Source organism: Arachis hypogaea, chromosome 11 (genome assembly GCF_003086295.3).
Source record: "Arachis hypogaea cultivar Tifrunner chromosome 11, arahy.Tifrunner.gnm2.J5K5, whole genome shotgun sequence".
NCBI lineage: Eukaryota > Viridiplantae > Streptophyta > Magnoliopsida > Fabales > Fabaceae > Arachis > Arachis hypogaea.
The window spans coordinates 56,381,959-56,409,898 of record NC_092046.1 but is presented as its reverse complement, the minus strand read 5'-3'; the positions used below and the strand labels follow the sequence as shown (position 1 = coordinate 56,409,898).

Below are 27,940 nucleotides of genomic sequence, written 5' to 3'. Positions count from 1 at the left end.
GATAATTCTGTTTATCATGATGAAGATCGGATATACATCTTAGAGATAGATCAAACACGGATCGAAGAAGAAATAATACTTTTATTAATTCGTAGGACTCAGTAGGGCTCCTCCCCTCAACCTAGGAGGTTTAGAAACTCATACTGATGTAGAACACAATAATAAATATGTATAATGAGAAAAGTGATGTAAGTTCATCAAATGGTACGAATTAAACATAATCCCTTAAATACTAAACAGATGACTAGTAAGGGTAAAACAGTCTATTTAGTGCTAAAATCCACTTTTGAGGCCCACTTGGTGAGTGTTTGGGCTGATCTTTAATGTGATCCACGTGCTATGAGGCTCTTTGGGTGTGGAATGCCAGCTAGGGGGTCCTCTCTGGGCCTTTAGACGCTAGGCTCTGCTCTTTGGGCGCTGGACACCTGGAAGGGGGCAGGAAGCTGGCGTTGGATGCCAGTTTTGGGCCTTCTAATTCGAAGTAAAGTATGAACTATTATATATTGCTGGGAAGCTCTGGAAGTCAGCTTTCCATATCCATTGAGAGCGCTCCATTTGAACTTCTGTAACTCCAGAAAAGCCCTTCCGAATGTAGGCAGGTCAGATCCGGATAGCATCTGCAGTGCTTTCTTTGTCTCTGAATCAGACTTCTGCTCCAGCTCCTTAATTTCAGTCAGAAAATACTTGAAATTGTCCAAAAAATACAAAATCTCATAGTAGAATCCAAAAATGTGAATTTAACACTAAAACCTATAAAAACTTAATAAAAATAAAATAAAAACTACTAAAAACTATATGAAAGTGATGCCAAAAAGCGTATAAAATATCTGCTCATCACAACACCAAACTTAAACCGTTGCTTGTCCCCAAGAAACTAAAAACACAGTAGGATACAAAAGAAACTTAAGATACAATAAATTTCTAAGTTTCAAATGAAGCTTAATTAAAATCAGATGAGCGGGACCTAGTAGCTTTTTGCTTATGAATAGTTTTGGCATCTCATTATCCGTTGAAACTTAGAGATGTTGGCATCTTTTGGAACTTAGAATCCGGATGATATTATTGACTCTCCTAGTCAAGCTTATTTTGATTCTTGAAAACAGATTTCTGAGTCTTGGCCGTGACCCTAAGCACTCTGTTTTCCAATATTACCACCAGATGCATTCAGGCCACAGACACTTTAACTGGGTGAACCTTTTCAGATTGTGACTCATCTTGGCTAGAGTCCCCAGATAGAGGTGTCCAGAGTTCTTAAGCACACTCTTTTTGCTTTGGACCACGACTTTAACCGCTCAGTCTCAAGTTTTTCACTTGACACCTTCACGCCACAAGCACATGGTTAGGGACAGCTTGGTTTAGCTGCTTAGGCCAGGATTTTATTCCTTTGGGCCCTCCTAACCACTGATGCTCAAAGCCTTGGGTCCTTTTACCCTTGCCTTTTGGTTTAAAGGGTTACTGGCTTTTTCAATCTGCCCTCCTTTTCCTGCATTTTTGGGCAGTAATGGATTTTTCTGCTTTTTATTATTTTCTTTTCGCCATTTTTTCTTTCTTTTTCACATGCATAATGATTTTTTTTTCTTTTGCAACATGCTTTTTCTTTTGCTTTTTGCTGCTTTTTCTTGCTTCAAAAATCAATTTTTCAGATTTTTCAGATTATCAATAATATTTTTCCTTTTTCCTTATTCTTTCAAGAGCCAACATTCTAAAATTTCAACTTCAAATATGCACTGTTTAATCATACATTCAGAAAACAAAAGCAAATAACACCACATCAAACTAATTAAACTAATCTTATTTTAAACTTGAAATTCATGCGTCTCTCAATTCTTTTCAGATAAAATATTTTTATTTAAGTAGGATGAGAGATATATGGAATATTTTACGACTTTTAAGACATCAATGTAAATGACCATGCAACTTAGAACAAGAGAACAAATAAACAGACAGGCAGAAAATAGAAAATTAATAAAAAAAAGGAATAAAAAAGAACGAATCCACCTAAATGATGGTGGCCAGTACTCCTCCTTAAGGATCCCATGTAGTGCTTGATCTCTTCTATGTCACTCCTTTGTGATTGTTAAGGCAGATGCACAAGTTTATGTGCATGCTCTCTAGCTTGCTCCATCCTCTTCTTCTATACTTAAGAATGGTAAAGTCACAAAGCAAAGCTTTTGCAACACCAAACTTAAGAGTTTTGCTCGTCCTCGAGCAAATATGATCAAGGGGAAGAAGGTGGGGTAGGTAGAGCTTCTGTGGGACCTCTTGGTCCTGAGAGGCTAAGGAATTCCAGATTTCTTGCTTCTCTGTACTAGCGTTTGAATGCCCAGGGGCTGCTCCCTGGCTGGCGTTCAACTTTAACACTCTTTCTGAAGCGTTCTGTTTTCATTACTGTGAATTCTGTCTTTTGGCTGATGCATATAATCATGACTCTGACAACTGAAAGGAAAAACAAAAAGAAAATAAATGGTTAAGTAAAGTTGGGTTGCCTCCTAACAAGCGCTTCTTTAATGACTTTAGCTGGACTTCACTGTACTTAACTTAGTAGTAGTGTTGAGCCTTCTGGCTCTATATCTCCTTCAAGGTAATGCTTGACCCTCTGTCCATTGACAGTGAACCTGATTTTTTTACCTTGAAGTTTTATGTGTCCATAAGGTGATACCTTGGTAATCACAAATGGTCCTATCCACTGGGATTTAGGTTTTCCAGGGAATAGTTTGAGTCTTGAATTGAAGACCAGGACTTTGTGTCCTGGTTCAAAGACTCTGGAAGCTAGCTTCTTGTCATGCCACCTCTTTGCCTTTTCCTTATAGATTTTTGCCTTTTCAAATGCATCTAACTGGAATTCATCTAACTCATTTAGTTGGAGCAGCCATTTCTCCCCTACTGCTTTAGCATCAAGGTTGAGGAATCTAGTATCCCAATAGGCTTTGTGTTCTAGTTTTACTGGTAAATGACAAGACCTTTCATATACTAACTGATATGGTGAAGTTCCAATGGGGTTTTCAAAGCTGTTCAGTATGCCCACAGAGCATCATCAAGCTTTCTAGCCCAATCCTTTCTAGAGGCACTTACTGTTCTCTCTAGGATTCACTTTAGTTCTCTATTTGAGACTTCAGCTTGCCCATTAGTTTGGTGATGATACGGTATTGCTATTTTATGGCAAAGTCCGTATCGGCTTAAGACAGAATCTAGCTATCTGTTACAGAAATGAGTTCCTCCATCACTGATTAGTGTCCTAGGGACACCAAATCTGCTGAAAATATTCTTCTGGAGGAACTTCATTACTGCTTTAGTGTCATTAGTGGGTGTTGCAATTGCTTCAACCCATTTAGACACGTAATCTACTGCCACAAGGATGTAGGTGTTTGAGTATGAGGGCAGGAATGGTCCCATGAAATCTATGCCCCATACATCAAATAACTCAATCTCTAAGATTCCTTATTGAGGCATTCTGTGACCATGAGGAAGGTTACTAGCCCTCTGGCAAATATCACAGTTACGGACGAACTCTCTAGAGTCTTTAAAGAGAGTCGGCCAGTAAAAGCCACTTTGGAGTACCTTAGTGGCTGTCCGCTCTCCTCCAAAGTGTCCTCCATAGTCAGAGTTATGGCAATGCCATAGAATTCTCTGTGCCTCTTTTTCAGACACACAGCATCGGATTATTCCATCCGAGCATCTCTTAAAGAGATATGGTTCATCCCATAGGTAATATTTCACATCATGCGTGAGTTTCTGGGCTTGCTGCCTGGAAAACTCTTTGGGAATAAACTGTATAGCCTTATAGTTCGCAATGTCTGTAAACCAAGGTACTGTTCGGATGGCATAGAGTTGCTCATCTGGAAAAGATTCGGATATGTTAGTAGAGGGAGAGGGGGTGCCTGCTACTAGTTCAATCTGGGACAAGTGATCAGCCACATGATTTTCTGTCCTTTTCCTATCTTTAATTTCTATATCAAACTCTTGCAGGAGTAATATCCATCTTATAAGTCTGGGTTTAGAATCCTGCTTAGTGAGTAGATACTTTAGAGCAGCATGGTCAGTATAAATAATGACCTTAGATCCTATTAGGTAGGATCTAAACTTGTCAAAGGCATAAACCACTGCAAGTAGCTCCTTTTCTGTGGTAGTGTAATTTTTTTGCGCATCATTTAATATGCGACTAGCATAGTAAATGACATGCAGAAGCTTGTCATGTCTCCGACCTAAGACTGCGCCAATTGCATGATCACTTGCATCACACATTAGCTCAAATAGAAAGTTCCAGTTGGGTGCAGAGATGATAGGAGCACTAACAAGCTTGGCCTTCAGAGTTTCAAAGGCATGCAGGCATTCTTGGTCAAAGACGAATGGAACATCAGTGGCCAAGAGATTGCACAAGCATTCGATCACTTCCACCTTAGCTTGATCCACTTCTATCCATTTGTTTGAGATCCTATGCCCAAGAACAATGCCTTCAGTTACCATGAAGTGGCATTTCTCCCAGTTTAGAACTAGGTTTATTTCTTGGCATCTTTTTAGGACCAGTGTCAGATGATCAAGACAGGAGTCAAATGAGTCTCCATAAACAGAGAAGTCATCTATGAATACTTCAAGGAACTTTTCTACCATGTTAGAGAAGATGGATAACATGCATCTATGAAAGGTGGCAGGTGCATTGCGCAGGCCAAATGGCATTCGTCTATACGCGAATACACCCGAAGGACATGTGAATGTCGTCTTCTCTTGATCTTGTGGATCTACTACTATGTGATTATACCCAGAATATCCATCCAGGAAACAATAAAAAGCATAACTTGTTAGTCTTTCTAGCATTTGGTCAATGAAGGGTAAAGGAAAGTGATCTTTCTTGGTGGCATCATTGAGTTTTCTGTAATCAATGCACGTACGCCATCCTGTAACTGTCTTTTTTAGGATCAGTTCATTCTTTTCATTGTAAACCACTGTCATTTCTCCCTTCTTAGGAACAACCTAGACAGGGCTCACCCATGGGCTATCAGAAATGGGATAAATAATCCCAGCCTCATAGAGTTTAGTGACTTCCTTCTGCACTACTTCCTTCATGGTTGGATTCAATCGCCTCTGTGGTTGTACCACTGGTATGGCATTATCCTCTAACAGGATTTTATGCATGCATCAGGCAGGGCTAATACCCTTAAGGTCTCTTATATTCCACCCAAGGGCGGTCCTATGTGTTTTAAGCACTTGGATTAGTGCTTCTTCTTCCTGTGGTTCTAGTGTAGAGGTTATGATCACAGGATAGGTCTCTCCATCTCCTAGAAATACATATTTTAAAGAGGGGGGTAATGGCTTAAACTCAAGCTTAGGAGGCTTCTCCTTTTCCTCTGAGGTTTCTAAAAGTTCCTCTGAATTAGGCTGAGTATCATTGAGGATATCATCATGCCTGTCCTTGGAGCTTTCGGCCATATTGACTTTTTCCACCAGGGAATTAATGAAGTTAATGCTCAGGCATTCCTCAGGAATGTCTGGATGATACATAGCCTTCACAACATTCAGTACGAACTTCTCCTCATTGACTCTTAGGGTTACTTCCCCTTTTTCAACATCAATGAGGGTTCATCCTGTGACTAAGAAAGGTCTTCCTAGGATGAGAGATGTGCTATTATACCCCTCTATGTCCAATACCATAAAGTCAGTGGGAAAGGAAAAAGGTCCAACCTTGACAATCATGTCCTCTATTACTCCTGATAGTATCTTAATAGACCCATCATCAAGTTGAAGGCACATGCGGGTTAGTTTGACTTCATTTGTCAAGCAGAGCTTCTTTATTAGTGAAGCTGGTATTAGGTTAATGCTTGCTCCAAGGTCACATAGAGCTGTCCTTGTACAAGCGTCACCTAGAGTGCAGGGTATCATAAAGCTTCCAAGATCTTTAAGCTTCTCTGGCAAGCTGTTCTGAATGATTGCACTGCATTCCTCAGTGAGGAGGACTGTTTATGTCTCTCTCCAATCCTTCTTATGACTTAGAATGTCCTTCATGAACTTTGCATAAGAAGGTATCTATTCAAGAGCTTCTGCGAAAGAGATCTTTATCACTAATGTTTTGAGATACTCCGCAAAGCGGGAAAACTGTTTATCCCTTTCCTCTTGACAGACTTTATGAGGAAATGACATTTTAGCCTTGTACTCATAAACCTTGGTTGAAAGAGGCCGAATGCCATGGGAGTCGGAAGAGGGGTTACTAGCTTGCTTAGGAGGGTTGTTATTCATGAACAACTGACCTCCCTTGCTTGGGCGTTCAACACCCATGCTGCTATCCCCTTGGACATTTGAACGCCCATTTTCTCCCTTTTCTTGGCGTTCAACGCCAGTATGTTATCCTCTATAGGCTTTTCATTTTTATTATACTGAGGTTGGGTGTTTAAGGGTTTCCCACTCCTTAGTTAGATAGCCTGGCATTCATCTGTTATCTACTTAGATAACTGCTGCCTTGTTTGACTTAATTGGGCTTCTATATTCCCATTAGAAGCCTGAGTTTCTCATAGGGCCTCTTACAGTTCCAGCATTTTCTGGGCAAGGGTGTGTAGTTGCTGAGTCATTGGGCCATCCTGCTCCAGAGGGTTAGGTTCAGTAGCTACTGCCTTAACCTCTCCTTTTATAGAGGTTTTAGGAGATGAGTACAGGTGCTTATTAGTGGAAATTGTCTCAATAAGCTCTTGAGCCTCTCCTATGGTCTTTCGCATGTGTATGAAACTACCAGAAAAGTGGTCCAAGGACATTCTAGCCATGTCTGAAAGCCCATAGTAGAAGATGTCTAACTGTACCCATTCTGAAAATATTTCAGTGGGACATTTCTTTAGCATCCTCTTATACCTTCCCCAAGCATCATAAAGAGATTCACTATCTCCTTGTTTGAATCATTGGATGTCCAGTCTCAACTGAGTCATCTTTCTAGGGGGAAAGTAATGATTTAAAAACTTGTCCACTAACTGTTTCTAAGTTTTTAAACTATCTTTAGGCTGGTTATGCAACCACCTTTTTGCTTGATCTTTTAAAGCAAAAGGAAAGAGCAGTAACCTATAGACCTCTTGGTCTACTCCCTCACTGTGTACTATTTTAGCAATTCTTAAGAAATCTGGCAGTTCTGCTGCTGCAGAGTAATAGGTTGAGGATTAATTCAAAGCTACTAGCTCTAATTTGAGGTATGCTGATACTTCTTCCATAGAAGTCAGTAGTGGGAGTTGTATAAGATCCCAGAGTTCTCTTGAACTCTTCATTCCCACTTGGATTCATGATTAAGAAAGGTAGAAGGTGCAGAAGGAAGAAGATAGAAGGAGTAGAAGAAGAGTGATAACTGCGCATCATGTTGTGTTTTTTTTATGCTTTTTCATACAAGAAATTAATGATTAATGCTTAATTATTGAGTATTTTAGTGCTTAAATAATATATTTCTTTGATCTTTTGATTTGATAAATTTTGTAGGAAATAAGTAGAAAAATAAGCAAAAAAACACAAATTAAGCTCAAAAGAAGGAAAGAAGAAATTTTGGCTACACTTTGAAGTTTGAGCACGCTTTTGGAACCTTAGGCCACGCTTTTAAAAGCGTGGCCCATGACCCAGGAAGCCTTGGCATTCGTAACGTGATACATTAATGCCTTCTGCATGCATTATCATGAATTAATAATTAAAGCATGCATGCATGAAACATTTATTATTAATGCCAATTGGCAATAAGTGAATCAAGCTTTACGTTAATTAAGTAATGTACTGGCATTAACTAATTAACGTAATAAAGCAAATGAAAGCATGCATGCAATAAGGTATTAACGCCATTAATTCATGAAGCATGCATTAATATAATATGCAAGGCGTTAATAATATTTATGCATGCAATGAGCCATTTAATTTGCTAGCATGGGGCCATTAATCAAAAGGAAGCTTAGCGTGAATATATAAAGCAAGGAACGCCGCGGTCTTTCAAGAACGCTCTACGTTCATATGAAGAGCGCTACGCTCTTCCTTTAAAGAGCTCTTGCGATGGAAAAAAATTAGCTGGCGACGCGTACGCGTGGGTGATGCGTATGTGTCGATGTGACATTTCTGAAGAAGCACGCGTACGCGTGGGAGACGCGTACGCGTGGATGTGATCAGCGCTCATTTGCAAAGAGAGCACTACGTTACCTGACTGAGTGCCTTCGACAAGTTTCAAATTTGGGATTGAAGATTTGTTATCGACGCGCACGCGTACATGACATGCATGCATCGATGGAGCATTTGAGAAGAAGCACGCAAACGCGTGAATGGAGCGGAAGCTGGGAATTGAGATTTTTCCATCCACGCGCACGCGTAGAGCACGCGTACGCGTGGGGAGAGTTCTTTGCACAAACTCTACACTCGTTTGGAGAGCACTGATATGGACGTGCACGCGTGTAATACGCGTACACGTTACAAGGGCAAATTTTGAAGGTCACGCGTACGCGTGGATAGGCCAAAAAGAAAAATAACGCACAAGCGTATGGGACGTGTGCGCATGGGTATAGAAGCGCTCTGTTCTCCAAATGAACGCTACGCTCTCTTGGAAGTATCACTTCTGTTCAATTAATTTCATTCTGAGCCCAATTGAACTATAAGCAAGCATGCCCACTCAGATCACTCAAGCAAAGGCACAAGGAGCATCTAGAATAGGATTTTCATTTAATTGTAATTTGTTTTGAATTTCATTTTGTAATTTAGGCAAGCCTATCTAAAGGCATCAGTTTCATTCTATTAGGGAGGTCTGTTAGGAGTTCTGGCGCAGGAGTACAGTAGGCTGCATTAGTAGTAGGTAGCAGTAGGAGTAGGAGTAGAAGTAGAATAGAAGGCTCTCTGATATACTTTTTCCTTTTCTGCATTTTCATATTTCAGCTATATTGAATTCAGTTCACTTTTATTGCAATTTCAATTTCCTATATCTCTACTCTTCAGCAATTTTCATTTCTTCCAATTTTACCTTTCTATTCCTATTACTTTCAAATACTTTCATGCAATTTTAATCTTCTGCAATTATTCTGAGTTCTGATTTACTGCTTCATTTAATTTCCCAGCACCCAATTCCCTTTACATTTGCTGTAATTTACATTTCTTGCTCTTTAAGTTTCTGCCAATTTACCTTCTGCACTTTATACCTTCAGCAATTTACATTCTGTCAATACATTTTCACCCAATTCAACACTGTTAGCTTGACTAGACTAATCACTTCACTAAAGTTGCTTGATCCATAAATCCTCGTGGGATCAACCTCACTTTCGTGAGTTTTACTACTTGATGCGACCCGGTATACTTACCGGTGAGTTTGTGCGGAATCAATTTTCCACCCATCAAGTTTTTGGCGCTGTTCCGAGGGTTACCTGAAACTGTTGGTCGATCTCGGATGAGATCTTCTGTACTGGTCGGAGCTTATGTGTCCGACTTGTTGGACTTGGTGGCTGTGCTGATCCTTCGTCACCAAAGGATGGTGGTACCTGCAAAGGACTCCGATGCTTAAGTTAGCAAGGGTATTAGGCAGGTTTTTTGTAGAATCAGAGTATGAGTTATACCTGGGTGCTCCAGTGTATTTATAATAGTGTGGAGTGACCTTTCTGGATAAGATAAGTTAGTTATCTTATCTTATCTTCTGAGTGAAGTCATCTTATCCTGAGGGGAGTCGCCCTCATCTTTTCAGGCTTTAGCTTCCTTTAGGTTGGGCTTTGTCCCTCTATTTGGGCTTGTTTGGGCTCCTTGTAGCGATTTGGCCGAGCTCTTTGAGAGGAGCTCAGGTAATCCTGACCTGAAGAGGTCGGTCGACTTGTCTTCTATCAGCCCGGGTCGTACAGCTCGACCCAGGGCATGAACAGTGCCCCTGCTTGAGTGTGGTCTTCCTTTTGAGGTCGAGTCCTTTTTTAGGACTTTGATCCTTCTTTGGAGAAGCCGAACTCGAGCACTTTGGTTGATTCTACTGAGGCTTTTTTGAATGTGAAGCGTTTTCCTTCACTCCTTTTAGTTTGAAACGCGCATTTTTGCATTTGTGCTTTGGCTTTGGGAACGTGCGAGGGTCTTTAAAGCTCATTAACTTCCCCTTTTGCCGTTTCCCTTCTTTCCCTCATTTCTTTTCACTTTGAATTTTCAAGTCTTATCTTTCAGTTTCTTGCTTCCTTTCTTTTCGCTTCTGCTTCACTTTTCTTCTTTGATTGCCAGTGCTTCGTTCTTGGTTTTGTAGTGTTTTTTCAGAGATGACTAAGAATAATGATTCCATAAAGGCCTTTAAGAAGGTGAGGAAAGCTACAGCTGCCCAGAACATCTCGGCTAAGGCTGCTGGGGAAGGATCTTCTCAGGTTCCTCCTAAAAAGCCGACCTTGAGCACTTCTAGGCCGAGAAGGGTGATTCCTACTCCTGAGGTCCATTTGGTTGATCCTCCCCAAACTTCTGCTGCTACCTCTTCTCCCACTGCCGGCCCTCCTCCAAAAAGACAGAGGACTGTTGAGCCTTTTAATTTGGACGCCCCTGATTTTGATGCTGTGAAGTTTGTCGATCATCAAATTGCTCCTTATGGTGTTGTTCCTACTGATGATGTATCCATTCTTCATCATCTGGATTTTTTTACCCGAAGCGGTATTAAGATGGCACACATGGGAGCGGCCTTGTTCCGAACTGCCCAGGATCTTCCTGTTCATGCGACAAAGGCTTTTATGCAGGAGGCCAAGTCGGAATTCAACAAGATCAAGGGGTTGAAGGAGGAACTTGAGGTGAAGGTGGCGAAGCTGGAAAAAGAGTTGGAAGGTGAGAAGATTCGGGCTACTGCTGCGGTGGCTTCTGCAAATCTGGCTGAGGAGATGCTGCAGAAGCATAAGGATAGCTATGTCTGGGCTTATGGTGAGATGATAGAGCTCAGGGAGGGGTTGGAATCTGCTCGGGCTGATTATGCCGAGCTCCAGGGCCATCTCGTGGGCAGTGTGACTTCTGCTTATGAGAATTTGAAGGATCAGGTCTGAGTTCTTGCTCCCGAGCTTGACCTGTCTCTCTTTAGTTTGGACAATATTGTGGAAAATGGGAAGATCGTCCCTGCTCCGGATGAAGATGATGATGATGTAGATCTACCTCCTATGCCATCCACCAAAGCTTCCGTTGCACCAACTTCCTCAACTCCTGCACCTGAGGTCGGCCGTTCCGAGTCTGACCCTGATGTTCAGATTCTGACTTGTCCGGATGGAACAGTTGATGTTGTCCCCCTCGTGACTCGTCCTCCTCCTCCTCGGGATGCCGCTACTGGGGAGTCTTTGAATCCCTTATAGTTATCTGATTTGGTATCTTATGGCCCGGTTTGTGGGTCTTTGAAACTCTGGATTTTTGTAAATTGTAGCTCTTTTGACTTTGACGTTTTAGTTGCTTTTGTTAGCAACTTTGTTGTGAAAAACAAATGCTTTTGAGCTCTTGAGGTCATTTTTAGGTGGCCTTCTTGAGTCTTTATAGTAGCTTTACTTTTCTTCTTGATGTGTTTTGTTTGCAATCTTTTGGGGCTTCCAGGAATCTTAAGAGTGTTGGAGCTTTTTGCTGTCCGACCTCTTTTTTTATTTCCTTTGTGTTAGTTTATTTTCTGCTTTGGTTGAAGTGACCTTTTGAGGCTAGCCTTGTTCGACTGTTCTTTTCATAGAACACTTGTGAATCGATTTTGTGAGAGGTCGTGGCTTTCTCTGGGTCAAGCTATGTCCCTTCTAGCGCACGCCTTCTGCCGGTCGACTTCTTTCGTTGAGTCTTTCGAGTTATTTTTAGTAATCCATTTTTAGTTGGACCTCGCCGGGTCTCTTGGATTTACTTTTTATAACTCTGTCACTTTTGATCGGCTTAGGCCGACTTCTTCATGTCGGTCCCTTTTAAGTTATTTCTAGTAATCCACTTTCGATAAGGGCTGATCAGGCCTCTTTCTATGGATTACTTTTTATAACTTTGTCGCTTTGATTAGTCGGGTCCGACTTTTTCATGTCGGTTCGTCCTAAGTTATTTTTAGCGATCCATTTTTTCTCAGACCTTATCAGGCCTCTTTCTATAGATCACTTTTTTTTATAACTTTTTGTCACTTTTGGTCGATTGGTCCGATTTCTTCATGTCGGTCCGCCTCGAGTTATTTCTAGAAATCCATTTTTCAATCAGGGTTGGCCAGGCCTCAGCTTATGGATTACTTTTATTAACTTTGTTGATTTTATCGTGATTGGACGGTGAATTTGATCTTCACCTTGCCGACCTGTAGCTTTGTCTTTGATCGAGCAGTGAATTTGGTTTTCACTTTTTGCCGATCTTTGTCGAAATCAAATGATGAATTCGGTTTTTATCGTGGTCTGGTGGTGAATTTGTTTTTCACCTTGCCGACCTGTAGAGAGGCTTTGTAGAAGAAATCTGAAAAGTTTTATTCAAATAGAAAGTAGACAAATAGGAAAAATATATACATGTGGGTGTTTACCCTTCTAAGTCAGGCAGTTTATAGATCTTGGCCCTCGTTAAAAGACCTTCTCAGAAAAAAGAGTGCACCTTGACCTAAGATCTTTATTACCTCCTAACTATAATACCTTCTTAGGTTGCAGGCGTGCCATGACCTTGGTAGCTCTTGTCCCTCGTGTTCGGACAGCCTGTAGTAATCTTTTCCCACTACCTCTGTGACTCGGTAGGGTCCTTTCCAGTTAGCTGCTAGCTTCCCCTCTACTGGTCGACTTGTTCCGATATCATTTCGGATTAGGATGAGGTCATTATTGGCAAAACTACGCTGTACTACCTTCTGATTGTATCTTGAGGCCATTCGACGTTTTAACGCTTCCTCCCTGATCCGAGCTCTTTCTCGGATTTCTGGAAGTAGGTCGAGCTCTTCCTTTTGAAATTGGGAGTTGGCCTCTTCATTGTAGTGGATCGTTCTGGGGATCCTTCTTCGACCTCCATTGGGACCATTGCCTCCATTCCATAAGCCAGTTAGAAAGGTGATTCCCTTATGGTGGAGTGTGGAATTGTTCGATATGCCCATAGGACTTGTGGGAGCTCTTCAGCCCAGGCTCCCTTTGCGTCCTGTAGTCTCCGTTTTAACCCGGCTAATATGACCTTGTTGGTAGCCTCTGCTTGTCCATTAGCCTGGGGGTATTCTACGGACGTGAATTGGTGCTTTATTTTCAAGTTGGCTACCAACTTTCTGAAGCCTGAGTCTGTGAATTGGGTGCCATTATCTGTGGTAATGGAGTAAGGAACCCCAAACCTTGTGACAATGTTTCCATATAGGAATTTCCGACTTCTTTGAGCAGTGGCATTAGCTAGGGGTTCTACTTCAATCCACTTTGTGAAATAATCTACCCCTACAATGAGGAACTTGACCTGTCCTGATCCTTGGGGGAAGGGCCCGAGGAGATCGAGTCCCCATTTTGCAAATGGTCAGGTGAGGTTACGCTGATGAGTTCCTCTGGTGGGGCGATGTGGAAATTAGCGTGTTTTTAACATGGTGGACATGTCTTTACGAACTTTATTGCTTCCTTTTGCAAAATCGGCCAAAAGAATCCGGCTCGGAGTACTTTTTTGGCGAGAGCTCGTGCTCCGAGATGGTTGCCACAGATGACACTGTGTACTTCTTCTAAAACCTCTTTTGTGTTGGAGGTCGGCACACATTTTAATAGGGGTATTGAGATCCCTCTCCTGTATAAGATGTTATTTATGATGGTGTAGTATTGTGCCTCTCACTTTAACCTCTTTGCCTCCTTCTTATCTGTAGGGAGTATCCTTGACGGGTTCTGCAGTATTTCTTGGATGAGGCTTCTATTATTGCCCCCTGGTTTGGTGCTGGCTAGTTTTAAGAGTGTGTCAACTCGAGCATTTTGTTCCCGAGGTATGTGGCGGACCTCATATTTCCCAAGGTGTCCGAGCTGTTCTCTGATTTTGTCCAGGTATTTTTTCATAGTAGGGTCTTTAGCTTAGTAGGTCCCTTCTATTTGTGAGGTAACTACTTGTGAATCGCTGAAGATAATAAGCTTTTGAGCTTCTACCTCCTTGGCCAGCTTCAAACCAGCCAATAGTTCCTCATACTCAGCCTGGTTATTGGAAGTAGGGAACTCGAACTTCAAGGAGAGTTTGATTTGGGTTCCCTGATCGCTTTCTATTATCACACCTGCCCCACTCCCAGTTTTGTTTGAAGAGCTGTCTACATAGAGATTCCACTTTATAGGAGTTCCCGGGGTGTCAGTGTATTCAGCAATGAAATCGGCCAAGTATTGAGTCTTGATGGCCGTCCGAGCTTCATACTGAAGATCGAACTTAGATAGCTCGACTGCCCACTGTAGAATCCTTCCACCTAAATCTGTCTTCTGTAAGATGCCTTTTATGGGCTGGTTAGTCCGAACCTTGATGGTGTGAGCTTGAAAATATGGGCGAAGTCGTCGAGACGTTAGTATGAGAGCGTAGGCGAACTTCTCTATCTTTTGATAATTCAGTTCGGCCCCTTATAAAGCTTTGCTGATGAAATAGATGGGTTGTTGCCCACTTTCGTCTTCTCTGACCAGTGCTGAGGCTATTGCCCGATTTCCTACTGCGAGGTATAATACGACTGATTCTCCTTCCTGTGGTCGAGTTGGAATAGGTGGCTGTCCCAGGAACCATTTGAAATCCTAGAAAGCCTGTTCGCACTCCGTTGTCCATTCAAACCTCTTTCCATTCTTTAAAGTGTCATAGAAGGGGAGAGACCTTATGGCCGATCTGGCTAGAAATCTGGACAAGGCTGCCAGTCTTCCGTTGAGTTGTTGTACCTCTTTGACGCAGGTCAGACTTTTCATGTCGAGTATTGCCCGACATTTATCTGGGTTGCCTCAATTCCTCTTTGTGTGAGCATGAAGCCCAAGAACTTGCCAGCTTCTTGATAGGGCGAGTGTTATTGTCGGTCTAGAATCTCTCTTAATAGAAATAGAACTTCGTTGTAAGTATAGTTCCAAACCAACTAATAAATCTCGATCAAATTTTGAAGGAATTGGTTGTCACAAGTTCAACCCCAATAAAAGTAACCGAAGTATTCATACCTCAGGTTGTCTCACAAGGAATAGGCAAACATATGCATCAACATTGGTTAGAATTCCGAGGTTGCAAGTCATGAGCAAGAAATTAAACTAAGAATCCTAACAAGCAAGTAATCTTGAAGTGCAAGAAACTAATTCAAGTGACTAAAGCAAGATGTGAGCAATTCCAAACTAATAAGATAACATCCAATATAATTCTACTCTAAAACTAAACAAATAACTATAACTAAGACAAAGCAATTAGGATTTTTGGATTTTCAAATATGAATAATAAAAGCAACTCTTGGCTAGACATGGGAATTGGGGTCACCATCCTTGTCTAATAACCATATCTTGACAATTATGAGGAACCAAACTCATTAAGTTTACTTCTATACTTGAAGTATATTAAACGGTTTAATCAACATCAACCCATAAGGTCCATCCGAGCTACTAATTGACTTAGTAGTGGGCTAGTGTCAATGGTTATCAAATTGACCACTAATGGTTTCCAAATCATCAAATCCATTAGACCCAATGACTCAAGTTCACCCAATTCCCTTATCCTAGGCCAAGAGTAAAGAGAACTACTCCACAATCAAAGGAAACATTTCATCAAACACATGGTAAGCATTACTAAAAAACATATTCAAATTGCAACTAAATTGAAATTAACAAGTACCTACTAACAATTATCAATGTAAATTCACTCAAACAACACAATTAATCATAAAAATTATCAATGTAACATTAACAATTCAAGATCCATAAGATTCACAAACTGGGTAGAAAATGACAAGTGACAAGAAAACATAAATCTAACACAAGATTTAAATAAAATTATACTAAGGAATTCAAATTAAGCAATCAAAACTAGTAATCAACAAGATCTAATTCAGAATTCAACAAGAGAATATCAAATCAAACTAGATCTAGAGAGGAACAAGGGTTTCTCTCTCTAGAAGAACAAAAACTAAAAACTAGCTAAAAATTGTGTCTAAGTGTGAATGAATGATCCCCCCTTTTCCCCTAGCATCCTTGGGTCTTTTCCATGCAGAACCAGCTTGAATTTGGGCCTCTTGAGCCTCAGAAATCACCAGGCACGATTTCCTTTAATGAGGTCACGTGCAGCTTGTTGCGCGTACGCGCCATGCGTGCGTGCGCGCCGATTTATTTTGCGATCCATGCGTGCGCGCCATGTACGCGTGCATGCCGGTGTGGATTTCTCTAATCCGCGTGGATGCGCTGATCTACATGCGCCACTTCCAGCTGTCCACATCCGCGCGTGTGCGCAAGGTGCGCGTGCGCGCCCATACTGAAATTTTCAAAATCCAAATCTTCATGTTCCTTACACTTGTGCATGCTTTCTTTCTCTCTTATAGGCCATTCTTGCCCTATGAATTCCGAATCACTCAACAAACACGTCACGATATCGAATGGTAATAAAAGAGGATCAAAATATAGTAATTCTAAGATAAAAGAAGCATGTTTTCCATCATGAAGCAATATTAGGAAGAGAACATAAAACCATGCAATTCTTGTGAATAAGTGTGAAAAATATTGACAAAACCCCCCAAATTCTACACAATATAAACCACAAAATTGGAGTTTATCACTTCTACTGCAAAGGTGCATTTTGCTGGATTGAGTCGCATACTGATGACATGTCACCATGTCATGTTTTTCTATGCCTTTTTCCTTTGTTTTCAATAGGTTTTATGCACTTTCTTGAGCCATAAGCAAGCCAAGTGGGTAGATTTTCATGCTTCCTTTGATTTAATCAACCATGTATGAATTCATGCTATTTCATGAGGTTTTATGCTAAAATTGTCACATATTATGAAAGAATGAATATCTCATGATTTTGAGCATAGCTTTGATGTGTTTGGTTGATTAATGATAGGTGAAGAAGGCTTGGAGAAAGGGTGAAGCAAGAAGGAATGGCTAGGAGTAAAGAGAGGACAATGGAATAAGTTGAACCAGGAAGCAAAAACTTTTGGGTGAAAAGTTAGCCTCAAAGTTAGACCCCTAACTTGGAGGCTAACGTTGGCACCACAAGCACACTAGACAAGGCCAACGTTAGGGTCAAAGTTAGACCCCTAACGTTGGCACCAACGTGCATACCAGAAAAATGTGTTTGCTGCTATGAAAAGTTGGAGCCAAAGTTAGACCCCTAACTTTGGCTCAAACTTTTGGTCCAACTTTTGCTAACCTCAAACCCGGTTCAATTGGTTCACTTTGGTTCTTCTTCAAACTTCAAGAGCAATCAACTAAGGCCTCTTTCAACCCAATTCCACCAAGAGCAAAGGCCCAACTCAAGGCTTGAAGATCATTTGAAGAAAGTGTATAAATAGGATAGAATTCAAGTTCTTCGGGGAGCTTTCCTTTTTGGGAATTTTCATAATAGTTTTCGGAGAACTTTTGAGTGAACTTTAATTTCTTTGTCTTGGGGAAGGAGAATTCACTTCTCCTCCTCTTCATTTTATTGCTTTCTATTTCAATTGCAATTGTCTTGGATCTTGGGTTGGAGAATTGAAGAAATTCTGTTTCAATCTCATCCTTGGATCTCTCTGTTTATTTACTGCTTAATTGAATTTCCGTTTCTGTTACTTGCTTCTCATCTAATTTCTTTGCAATTTACAATTTCCTTGCTATTGTTCTTGTTGGATCTAGGAAGGCATTGAGATCTAGACTTGGTTTTCTAGTCTCTGGGTCCTGAGATCTGAATTTCTCATTTCAATTCCCTGTTTATTGCTTTTTCTGTTCATTTACTTTACTGCTTCAAGATCCGGTTCAATTCCAATTCCCTTTCCCTCTTCTGTTTGATGCAATTTAGTTTTTCCTTGTTTAATTTCTACAAATCCACATCCCAATCCCCTTTACATTTCAAGCAATTTACATTTCTTGCACTCTAAGTTTCTGCCATTTAATTTCTTGTTCTTTAAGTTTCAGCCATTTATTTCTTGTTCTCTTTACTTCAATGCAATTTACATTCTGCAAGTCACACAATCATCAACCAAATCTTGATTCGCTTGACTAAATCAATCACTAAACTAAAATTGCTCAATCCTTCAATCCCTGCGGGATCGACCTCACTCCCGTGAGTTTTTATTACTTGATGCGACCCGGTGCACTTGCCGGTTAGATTTGTGTATTTTGGGGGAAATTTATTTTTCACCAAAATTACTCATCACATACCGTGCCTTCTTATGGTGTCGAATACTGTGGTGAGGTCGGATAGTAGCGACTCTTCATTCTGTGTTTTTACCAACATGTCATCTACATATATTTCCATGAGTTTCCCGATATGGTCTGCGAAGACTCTGTTCATTAATCTTTGGTAAGTGGCTCCTGCATTTTTGAGTCCGAATGGCATGACGACATAACAATAGTTTGCTTTTGGAGTTAGGAATGAGGTTTTTTCCTGATCGGGTGGATACATTGGGATTTGTTTGTATCCTGAATAAGCATCCATGAACGAGAGGTACTTGTATCCGGAGGAGGCATCCACTAGAGTGTCGATATTTGGGAGTGGATAGGGATCTTTTGGGCAAGCTTTATTGAGGTCGGTGTAATCAGTGCACATCCGCCATTTCCCATTTGACTTTTTCACCAAGACAACATTGGCTAGCCATAGGGGGTACTTGATGACAAGTCATCTTATGCTAGCTTTTCAAGCATGTTTCACTTGTTTCATTAGGTTTTATGCAGTTTCTTGCATTATAAGTAAGTGATTTAGAGTGGAATTACATGATTTTGTTGAATCAATCAACCATCCTTTATTCGACACTAAATCATGAGGTTTAAGCTAAAATTAATTGGTTTTTGAATTATTTATAAACCTTGTGAATTTGGTGATACTTTGATTGGTTGTTTTGATTACTTGTAGGTGAAGAAAAGAAAGAAACAAGGAAAGCGTGGCCTAAGGACGAAGAAAAGCGTGGCGCATCAAGCAACCAAGGAGAAGTGCTCTCTCAGTGAGCACAGTGCTCTCTATTCGAGCGCTACTCAAATCCAAGAAAGGAAAAGGCAAAGAATGCTGTGCTCTCTCGCTCAACCGAGTGCCACAAGGATCCAAGGAAACCAGGCAAAAAGCATAGCGTTCGGTTAACTCAGTTAACCTTTTAGGGCTCCTCTTCAAAGAAAAACAAAGTGCAAAACCAAGAAGTGGAGGCCCCAAGTTTTGACCCCAGCACTTGAGGGACAAGAGAAGCGCTACTACAAGGCCTGTGCAAAGAAAAATAAGCCAAAATGGCTCAGCAAGGATTCGAACAAGGGAGCTTCATGAAGAGCAAGGAGGAGGCGCTACAAGGAATTGGGCATGAAATGGGAAGGCCAAGGTTCGAAATTGGAGCCCCTTCCATGCAAGCAAAAGGGGCGCTCAGTTAACTTACTTCACTGAGTGCTACCTTGTGCAACAAAGTTGGCCAATTTTTCTTCCCTCAAGGCTCGAACTTGAGGCTTGTCTCAAAACAAAGGGCACTGTGCTCTCTCACACAACCGAGCACTATGAAGGCTGCCCAAGGAGCTTGTCACGCAACAATTGAGCCAAGGGAGTGCTGTGCTCTCTTTTTCAACCGAGCACTCTACTAGGAGTAGCACCCATGGTCCAAAATTCAATTAAAAATCAAATTGGATTCAATTCTTCACCAAATTGAAAGGCCCACTCCAAATTCTGAAATTTAAAAATAGAAAGTGTATAAATAGAAGTTAGTTTGATTTAGAGAAGAGTTTTCCTTTGACCTTTTTGACACTTTTACTTTTCATTTTTCATTTTTGAGCTCATTTCAGATTTTAGCTTTGGGTTTGGGAATTGGGATTGAAAATTGAATTCTCTTCCTCTTTGTCCTTACTTCTACACTCTTCACTCTTTGTTTTGAATCTTGGATTGAGAATTGAAGGAATTCTGTTTCATTCTTGATCTGAGATCTCTCTTTGTTTACTTTCTGCATAATTTCAAGGAATTGTGATTTGGATCTAAGTTTTCTTTACTGCTTTCATATCTATTTCTTCTGCAATTATCATCTGTTGGATCAAGGAAGGAAGTGAGATCTAGACTTGTTTTCTAGTCTCATTCAGCCCCTGAGATCTTCAACTTCTCTTTTAGATTTTACAATTGAGTTGAATTCACTTTCTGTATTGCTTCTTCAAGTAATTTTTCTTTTCTGTTTGAGATCTACTGAATTTCAATTCATATTTTACTTCTCTTGATTTCTATTTACATTCTCTTGTTTAATTTCTGAGATCCCAGCTCCCAAAGCCCTTTACTATTTAAGCAATTTACATTTCTTTCACTCTAAGCTTCATCTATTTACATTTCTTGCAATCTAAGCTTATGTCATTTACATTACTTGCACTTTAAGATTCAGCTCCTTTACTTCTTCTCCCCTTTAATTTACTGTCAATTCTCCCTCTCCCTTTAAATTTCGTGCAATTTGGCTTCTGTTGAATACAAATCACTCAAATCAAAACTTGTTTGCTTGACTAAATCAACCACCTAACTAAAATTGCTCAATCCTTCAATCCCTGTGGGATCGACCTCACTCATTGATGTCAGGGCATCTTGGCCAGTTTCACTGACCTTTTCTTTACTGTTTTTAGGTTAGTTTCATGCATTTTCTTAGGAAATAAGCTAGTTTTGGGTAGATATTCACTTACACCTTGACTCAAGCATACATTGTGCATTTTACATTATTTCATGAGGATTTTGCATAAGTTTAGTGACAAATTGTATGTTGCATTGCCCATGACTTGGACTAGAACTTTGATGCACTCTATTGCTTGATTTCAGGACCAAAGGAAGCAAGGAAAGGGAGGAAACTTGCAAGGTTAGTGAGAAAAGTGATTGCCAATGACACTCTCATAGCCATCATTGCCCACGTTAAGAGTCACGTTAACTAAGTTAACGTGAACTCTAACGTGGAAGAGGGAAGTTGAGCCAATGTTAGTGACACTTAACATTGTCACTAACGTTGGCAAACACTCATGAGTGGCCACGTTAGAGCCCACGTTAACCTAGTTAACGTGGCCTCTAACGTTAAAGGGGGAAGAGAAGCCAACGTTAGTGACATTCAACATTGTCACTAACGTTGGCCTAAGGATGCAACACACCACGTTAACTTCCACGTTAAATTGGTTAACGTGGGAGCTAACGTAAGAAGTGAGAGTTGTGGCCAACGTTAGTGACACTCAACATTGTCACTAACGTTGGAAGCAACCACACAACCCCCCAAGGAGCCACGTTAACTTCCACGTTAACTTAGTTAACGTGGAAGCTAACGATGAGGAATGAATGATGAGCCAACATTAGTGACACTCAACATTGTCACTAATGTTGGGATGGCTAAGAATGGCCACGTTAGAAGCCACGTTAACCTAGTTAACGTGGACTCTAACGTGAGATCTAGGGGCACATTGGAATGTTAGTGACAATGTTGAGTGTTACTAACGTTCTCGAAGGTTGGCAAGGCCACGTTAGAAGCCACGTTAACATAGTTAACGTGGAGCTTTAACGTGAAGCAAAAAGGGGCACACTGGAACGTTAGTGACAATGTTGAGTGTCATTAACGTTCTCGAAGTTTGGCAAGGCCACGTTAGAAGCCACGTTAACATAGTTAATGTGGGCTCTAACGAGAGGCAAAGGGGTACATTGGAACGTTAGTGAAAATGTTAAGCGTCACTAACGTTCTCAAACTTATACTTTCACTAAATATTAACACCCCTAACGCCCTGAGCTGAAGTCTCTGCCCACTTAGCACTTTCTCTCTGCAAGTAAAGCCAAGCCCAAATGAAGAAAAGAACTGCTTCAAACTCAAGATCCAAAGGCCCAAGACTTGAAGAGTAAACTAGAAGCTGAGAAGAGTAGTATATATAGGAGTAGCTTTGAATTGTAAAAGGAGTTCTGGAGGCTGGAAAAAGGAGAACTACTCTCTGTATTTTACTTTCTCTGCATTTTCTAGTTTTATGATGTATTCTCCATCTTTGTTGTCATTTTCTAGAGCTATGAACAACTAAACCCCTTCCATTGGGTTAGGGAGCTCTGTTGTAATTTGATGGATCAATACTAATTTTCATTATTCTTCTTCTATCTTTTCTCTTGATTTTACTTGAAAGCTTTCGATCTTCATCCAATTGAGTAGTTATCTTGGAAGAGAAGCTATTCAAACTTGGATCTCTTTTGAACCTTGAAAGAGGAATGAAGAGATCAAGCTAGAAATGCTTTCTCATGCTGGACCAAATTGGGTTTGGATGGGTATGTGACTATAACCCTCTCAATATTTGATTTGGGAAATGCATGTGGTATAATCAGTGACCATACTTCATCTCTTCTCATGAGCAATTGACCAAGGAATTGGCTATTGATCAAGATTTGAGAGATTGAATTGCAAGAAATTGTAATTCAATCACTTAAGATTGCCAAGAAGATCAATGAGTGCATTGATTGAGGAAGAGATGAAAATGAACTTGATCCGGAGAATTGCAACATCTCCTAAGCCCAATGAACTCCCCATCTCTGATCTTACCCATTCTCTTTAATTTCTGCCATTTACTTTTATGAGCAAATCCTCCATTCCCATTTACAATTCTGCAATTTACTTTCAGTCATTTGCTTCCAGTCCTTTAATTCTAGCATTTACTTTTCTGTTATTTACATTCCCGCCATTTTATTTTCTGCAACTCTCAACCTAAATTCTGGATTCGCTCAACTAGAACATTCTTCTAATTAAAGTTGCTTGATCAATCAATCCCTGTGGGATTCGACCTCACTCTATTGTGAGTTTTTACTTGACGACAAATTCGGTACACTTGCCGAAGGGAGATTTGTTGTGAGACAAGTTTTTCCCGCATCAAGTTTATGGCGCCGTTGCCGGGGATTGATTGTGCATCAACAATGATTACATTGGAAGATCACTAGATTGAGCATTTTTATTTTGTGAATTTCATTTTCTGTTTGAGTGATTTACTTTTTGTTTTAGTTAAACTTCTTCCCTTCCCCCTCTACTCTTTTGTTCTTCTTTGTTATTTTTAATTCTATTTGCTAACCCACTAACTGTTTGATATATTGCATCACCCACAACTAACAGTAATTCTAACACAAATACTTTCTGCACCTATCTTTTCTTGCTTGCACTTGATGGTTGTATGACAGGGAGAAGAAGTGGGGCTTCAACTTCCTTCGATTCTGAACCTGAGAGGACCTTCCTTAGATTAAGGAGGGAGGCAAGAGGAAAGAAAGTGGTTGGTGCTGAGGAAGAAGAGGAATTCTTTGAAACAAACATGGAAGACAACATGGAAAACCATCATGAAGAAGAAGATCACAACCATGGGGGAGGAGGTAGAGCAAATCATGCTGGGGAGGATAGAAGATTTTTGGGCTCTTACATCAATCCAAACCCAGGCAATTATGGAAGTAGCATCCAAAAGCCAACAATCCATGCCAACAACTTCGAACTTAAACCACAGCTCATCACCCTTGTTCAGAACAACTGTTCGTTTGGAGGAAGTGTTCAAGAAGACCCCAATTAACATTTAACCACCTTCCTGAGAATATGTGACACAGTGAAGTCTAATGGTGTTCATCCTGACGCCTATAGGCTGCTCTTATTTCCATTCTCACTCAGGGACAAGGCAGCCAAATGGCTGGAATCTTTCCCAAGGGAAAGCTTGACAACTTAGGAAGACGTGGTGAACAAATTCTTAGCAAGATTTTACCCTCCTTAATGAATCAATAGGCTGAGAGCTGAGGTCCAAACTTTCAGGCAACAAGATGGTGAGACTCTATATGAAGCATGGGAGAAGTTCAAGGACTTAACAAGGAGGTGTCCACCTGACATGTTCAACGAATGGGTGCAGCTGCACATTTTCTATGAAGGGCTCTCTTATGAGTCAAAGAAGGCTGTAGACCATTCATCTGGAGGATCTTTGAATAAGAAGAAGACCATTGAGGAAGCCATAGATGTTATTGAAACAGTAGCAGAGAACGACTACTTCTATGCTTCCGAAAGAGGGAACACAAGAGGAGTAATGGAGCTAAACAATGTAGATGCTCTGTTGGCCCAAAATAAGCTCATTACCCAGCAGCTGGCTAACCTCACCAAGAAGATGGAGATGAACCAAGTAGCAGCAATCTCCACTTCATCAACAATCCAAGAAGGAGTGAATGAAGAAGCAGAGGGGAGTCAAGAGCAAGCCAACTACATTGGAAATTCACCAAGGAAAAACTATGATCCATACTCCAAAACCTACAACCCTGGATGGAGAAACCACCCAAACTTTGGGTGGGGAAGTGAGCAAGATCAAAACCAAGACCAGAGACGTTACAACTCCAACAACAATGCAGCTCACCAGCAATTCACACAGAGGACGTCTCAACACCCCTACAACAACACTTCTTCATATGCTTATCAAAACCAAAATAACACATCTACTCCGAATCACCCATCAATTGATGACAAGCTCTCTAAGATTGAAGCCCTACTTGAAGGAATATGCCAAGAGATTCAAGAAAATAAGGTGTTCAAAGAGGAAGTGCGAGCCAATATTAAGAACCAGGGGGAGACCATTAGGAAGCTGGAATTCCAGGTGGAATATTTAGCTGAGAAGATTCCCAAACCCACCGATAGCTTCCCAAGTGACACGGAGAAAAACCCCAAGGGAGAAGCAAAGAAAGTAAGATGGGAAGATTACAAAATGGTCACTACGAGTGATCAAGAGACTGAAGACAAGCAAGGCAAACTTTGCAAACAACCTGAAGACAACTCAATAAAGGAGGATGATAGAAATCACCAAGGACCAGAAATTTCACAACAAGAGTTGCTGAAGCTCTATGCTCCCTTCCCTCAACTGCTCAATGGTACTGTGGGAAAGAGAATATACTCAAGGTTCCTAGACTTGTTTGCATCTCTGCATGTAAACATACCATTCATCAAGGCAATTCAACAAATGCCTGCATTCATCAAGTATATGAAGGAACTTCTTCCCAGGAAAAGCTCCCTCAAAGGAGGCCAGACTATAGTGATGAACAAGGAATGTAGTGCCCTTATTCAACCTGAGCTGCCTACAAAAAGAAGAGACCCAGGGAGTTTTCACATCCCTTGTGCCATAGGTGAAACTATGTTCGATAGAGTACTATGTGATTTGGGGGCCAGCATCAACTTACTGCCTTTATCCCTGGTGAAGAGGCTGCAGATTAATGAGATAATGTCCACAGATGTAATCATCAGACTGGCTGACAAAACTCAAAAGCAAGCAATAGGAGTGGTGGAAAATGTGTTGCTAAAGGTTGGGAAATACTTTCTCCCAACAGACTTTGTCATTCTGGACATGGAAGAGAGTCACACTCACCCAATCATATTGGGAAGACCATTCCTAGCTACGGCCAGAGCACTTATCGATGTAGAGAAAGGGGAGCTAATATTGAGAATCCATGATGAATGACTCAGCTTTCAATGTCTTCAAACTCTCACAAGAAACAGATCAAGAGGACAAGGAACTAAGCACAAATGATAAAGAGACACTGAAGGAGGAGACAAGCACTGAAGCACAGCAAGTCCATTCTGAAACCCCCTCAATTGATAAACAAGGAAAACAGCAATTGCCACAGCTCAAGGAAAAGTTGGAGGAACCTAAACCTCTAGAGGCATGTGAAGACAACATCACAACTCCTTGGAAAAAAAAGGTCACCAAGGGGAAGGCAACCTCAAAAGAAACAAAGAAGAAGGTACCAAGGGAATGGAGGAACAAGAAAATCCCTACGGAAGACTTCTCTCCAGGGGATAGAGTTGTCTCAGCTTACTTCCCAGATATTCCCCCTAATCTCCCTACTGTACCATCTCAGTTACCTAAGGTCTTCACTATCAACAGAGTTCTTTCCCTGGAACATGTGGAGATCATTGATCCAACCAATGGATACAAGTCCACAGCAAGAGGGGAGGATTTTAAGCACTACCAACCACCCTGATGAAGGAAAAATGTCAAGCTAGTGACGCTAAAGAAGCGCTTCATGGGAGGCAACCCATGTTTTATATGTTTTTAAAATAATGAATAAATCAATGTTTATGAATTTCAACCCACACTTGACAAACATTTGGTGAAATCTTTATCATGCAGTATATAGTGAAGAACAAGTTTGGTGTTCAAAGCAAACCAAGATGCATGCTAGTCTTGGGAGCTTTGAACAAAACTTTTCATCACATTACTTCAAACTAAGTTTGGTGTCACCCCATGGTGCCACCAAAATGCATATAAGGACCCACCAGTAGTTAGTTAGTTAGTTGGAATTCATAAATAAACAATCAAATCCTTTCTTCCCTTGTATTCTAGCCGTAGAGTTTGAATTTTTTTTATGATATTAATTTCCTTATTTTAAATCTTTATAGGAAAGGAAAAGGAGCATAAAAAGGGATAGATTGGACAACCAAACAAAGAAGGTTCGGACACCACAAGAGGAGGGGTTACACACTTGTTCTAAAGAGGGAATACATTGGAAAATGTTGCCATGAAACATTGAAAAAAATGGAACCCCTAGAAGACCGAGCAATCCCCATCATAAAGTGATGATCCTTGTCTTCTAGCCATGCATAACCCTAACCGTCCATCAAGTGACCACTTCATCAATCTACACCCTCCATTCTCTCACAACCTCTTTATATAAACGACCCTTGTCCGTACCACCCTTCATTGTCATCACACACCCTTCACCACTCTTTATTTCGGTACAATACACCCCCTATCTGATTATAAACGTTCCTCCTCTCACTCTCTTCATTGCCATAAAAACCTAAACAACCAAAAGTCTCCACAACCTTACCACCTTCACATATTAATCATCATTCATGGCATCTTCAAGTTCTAAGAGAAGGGAGGGAAAGGAACCCATGGAAGAACACCCATATGATGAGAAGAGATTTAGAAGCTTGCATCATGCGTTGCAATACGGGTGGATGGTTGATAAGGAAATCATCTATGAGCTGGGGTTTCAAGTTAAGAAGACTGAATGCCCTGAAATCACAGAGAAGGTAGAAAGGAGAAGATGGGAGCTCCTCACTGACCCGGTCACTAAGGTGAATGCAAATCTCATAAGAGAATTTTATGCAAATGCAGTCAGATGTGATAAGAAAGATGAGTCATATACAAGCTTTGTGAGAGGAACAATGGTGGATTTTGGTCCCATGAGTGTAATGAGGGCATTGAAGCTACGGTCTATACCGTTTGAAGAAGAAAGTTACCACTCAAGATTGGACAACAACCCCAATTATGACCAGCTTTTACGAGACCTTTGTGTACCAGGAGCTGACTGGGAAAGGGGTGCAGGAAATAAACCAATGTTCATTAAGAGAACAGACCTCACTCCTGAAGCTAAGGGGTAGTTCGAGCTAGTGAGGAGGTCTATTCTCCCAGCTGCAAACAACTCGGAGGTGAATCTCGAGAGAGCAACAATGGTGCATTGTATACTCAAGGGAGGAGAAATCAAAGTTCATGAGATCATAGCTTAAGGCATTAGAAAGATGGCAGAGAAAAGCGACTCAAGAGGAACATTAGGTTACCCCAGCACTATTTACCAAATATGCAAGAAAGCTAGGGTGGTTTTTGAAGATGAGGACCCCGTTTGGATAAAGGAAGGCATTCCAATAACGGTCCGAAGGATGAACGCTGCAGCATCCCCCCTGCCTCAACAGAAGCAAAGGAAGAGGACATCCCCTCAAGTAGTGGAAGGCCAAGTCTCAGAGGGTCAAGCACAACAGACCTTGGACATGCACCAATTGCAGGAGGCCATTGATGGCTTATCTAGACAATATTTGGAAAACCAAGGAGCACAGAAAGAGCTTCAACTACAGATGATGAGGCAGCAATAGGAAACACTTTCAAGATGGATGACTCAGCAAGGTGAGTGGCAAAGGCAAATGATGGAACAACAACTAAGCCAAGGACAACAATGGGGAGAAGCATTCAACAGGATG

The 27,940-nt window shown here is 40.9% G+C and overlaps 1 non-coding gene across 1 annotated transcript; it reads right to left on the bottom strand.

Moving 5' to 3' along the window:
• Positions 1 to 23,711: 23,711 nt before the first annotated feature.
• Positions 23,712 to 23,815, bottom strand: LOC112724149 (small nucleolar RNA R71). The gene has a single exon (XR_003163327.1). It is a non-coding gene; the product is annotated as a small nucleolar RNA R71 (small nucleolar RNA).
• Between the last annotated feature and the right edge of the window lie 4,125 nt (positions 23,816 to 27,940).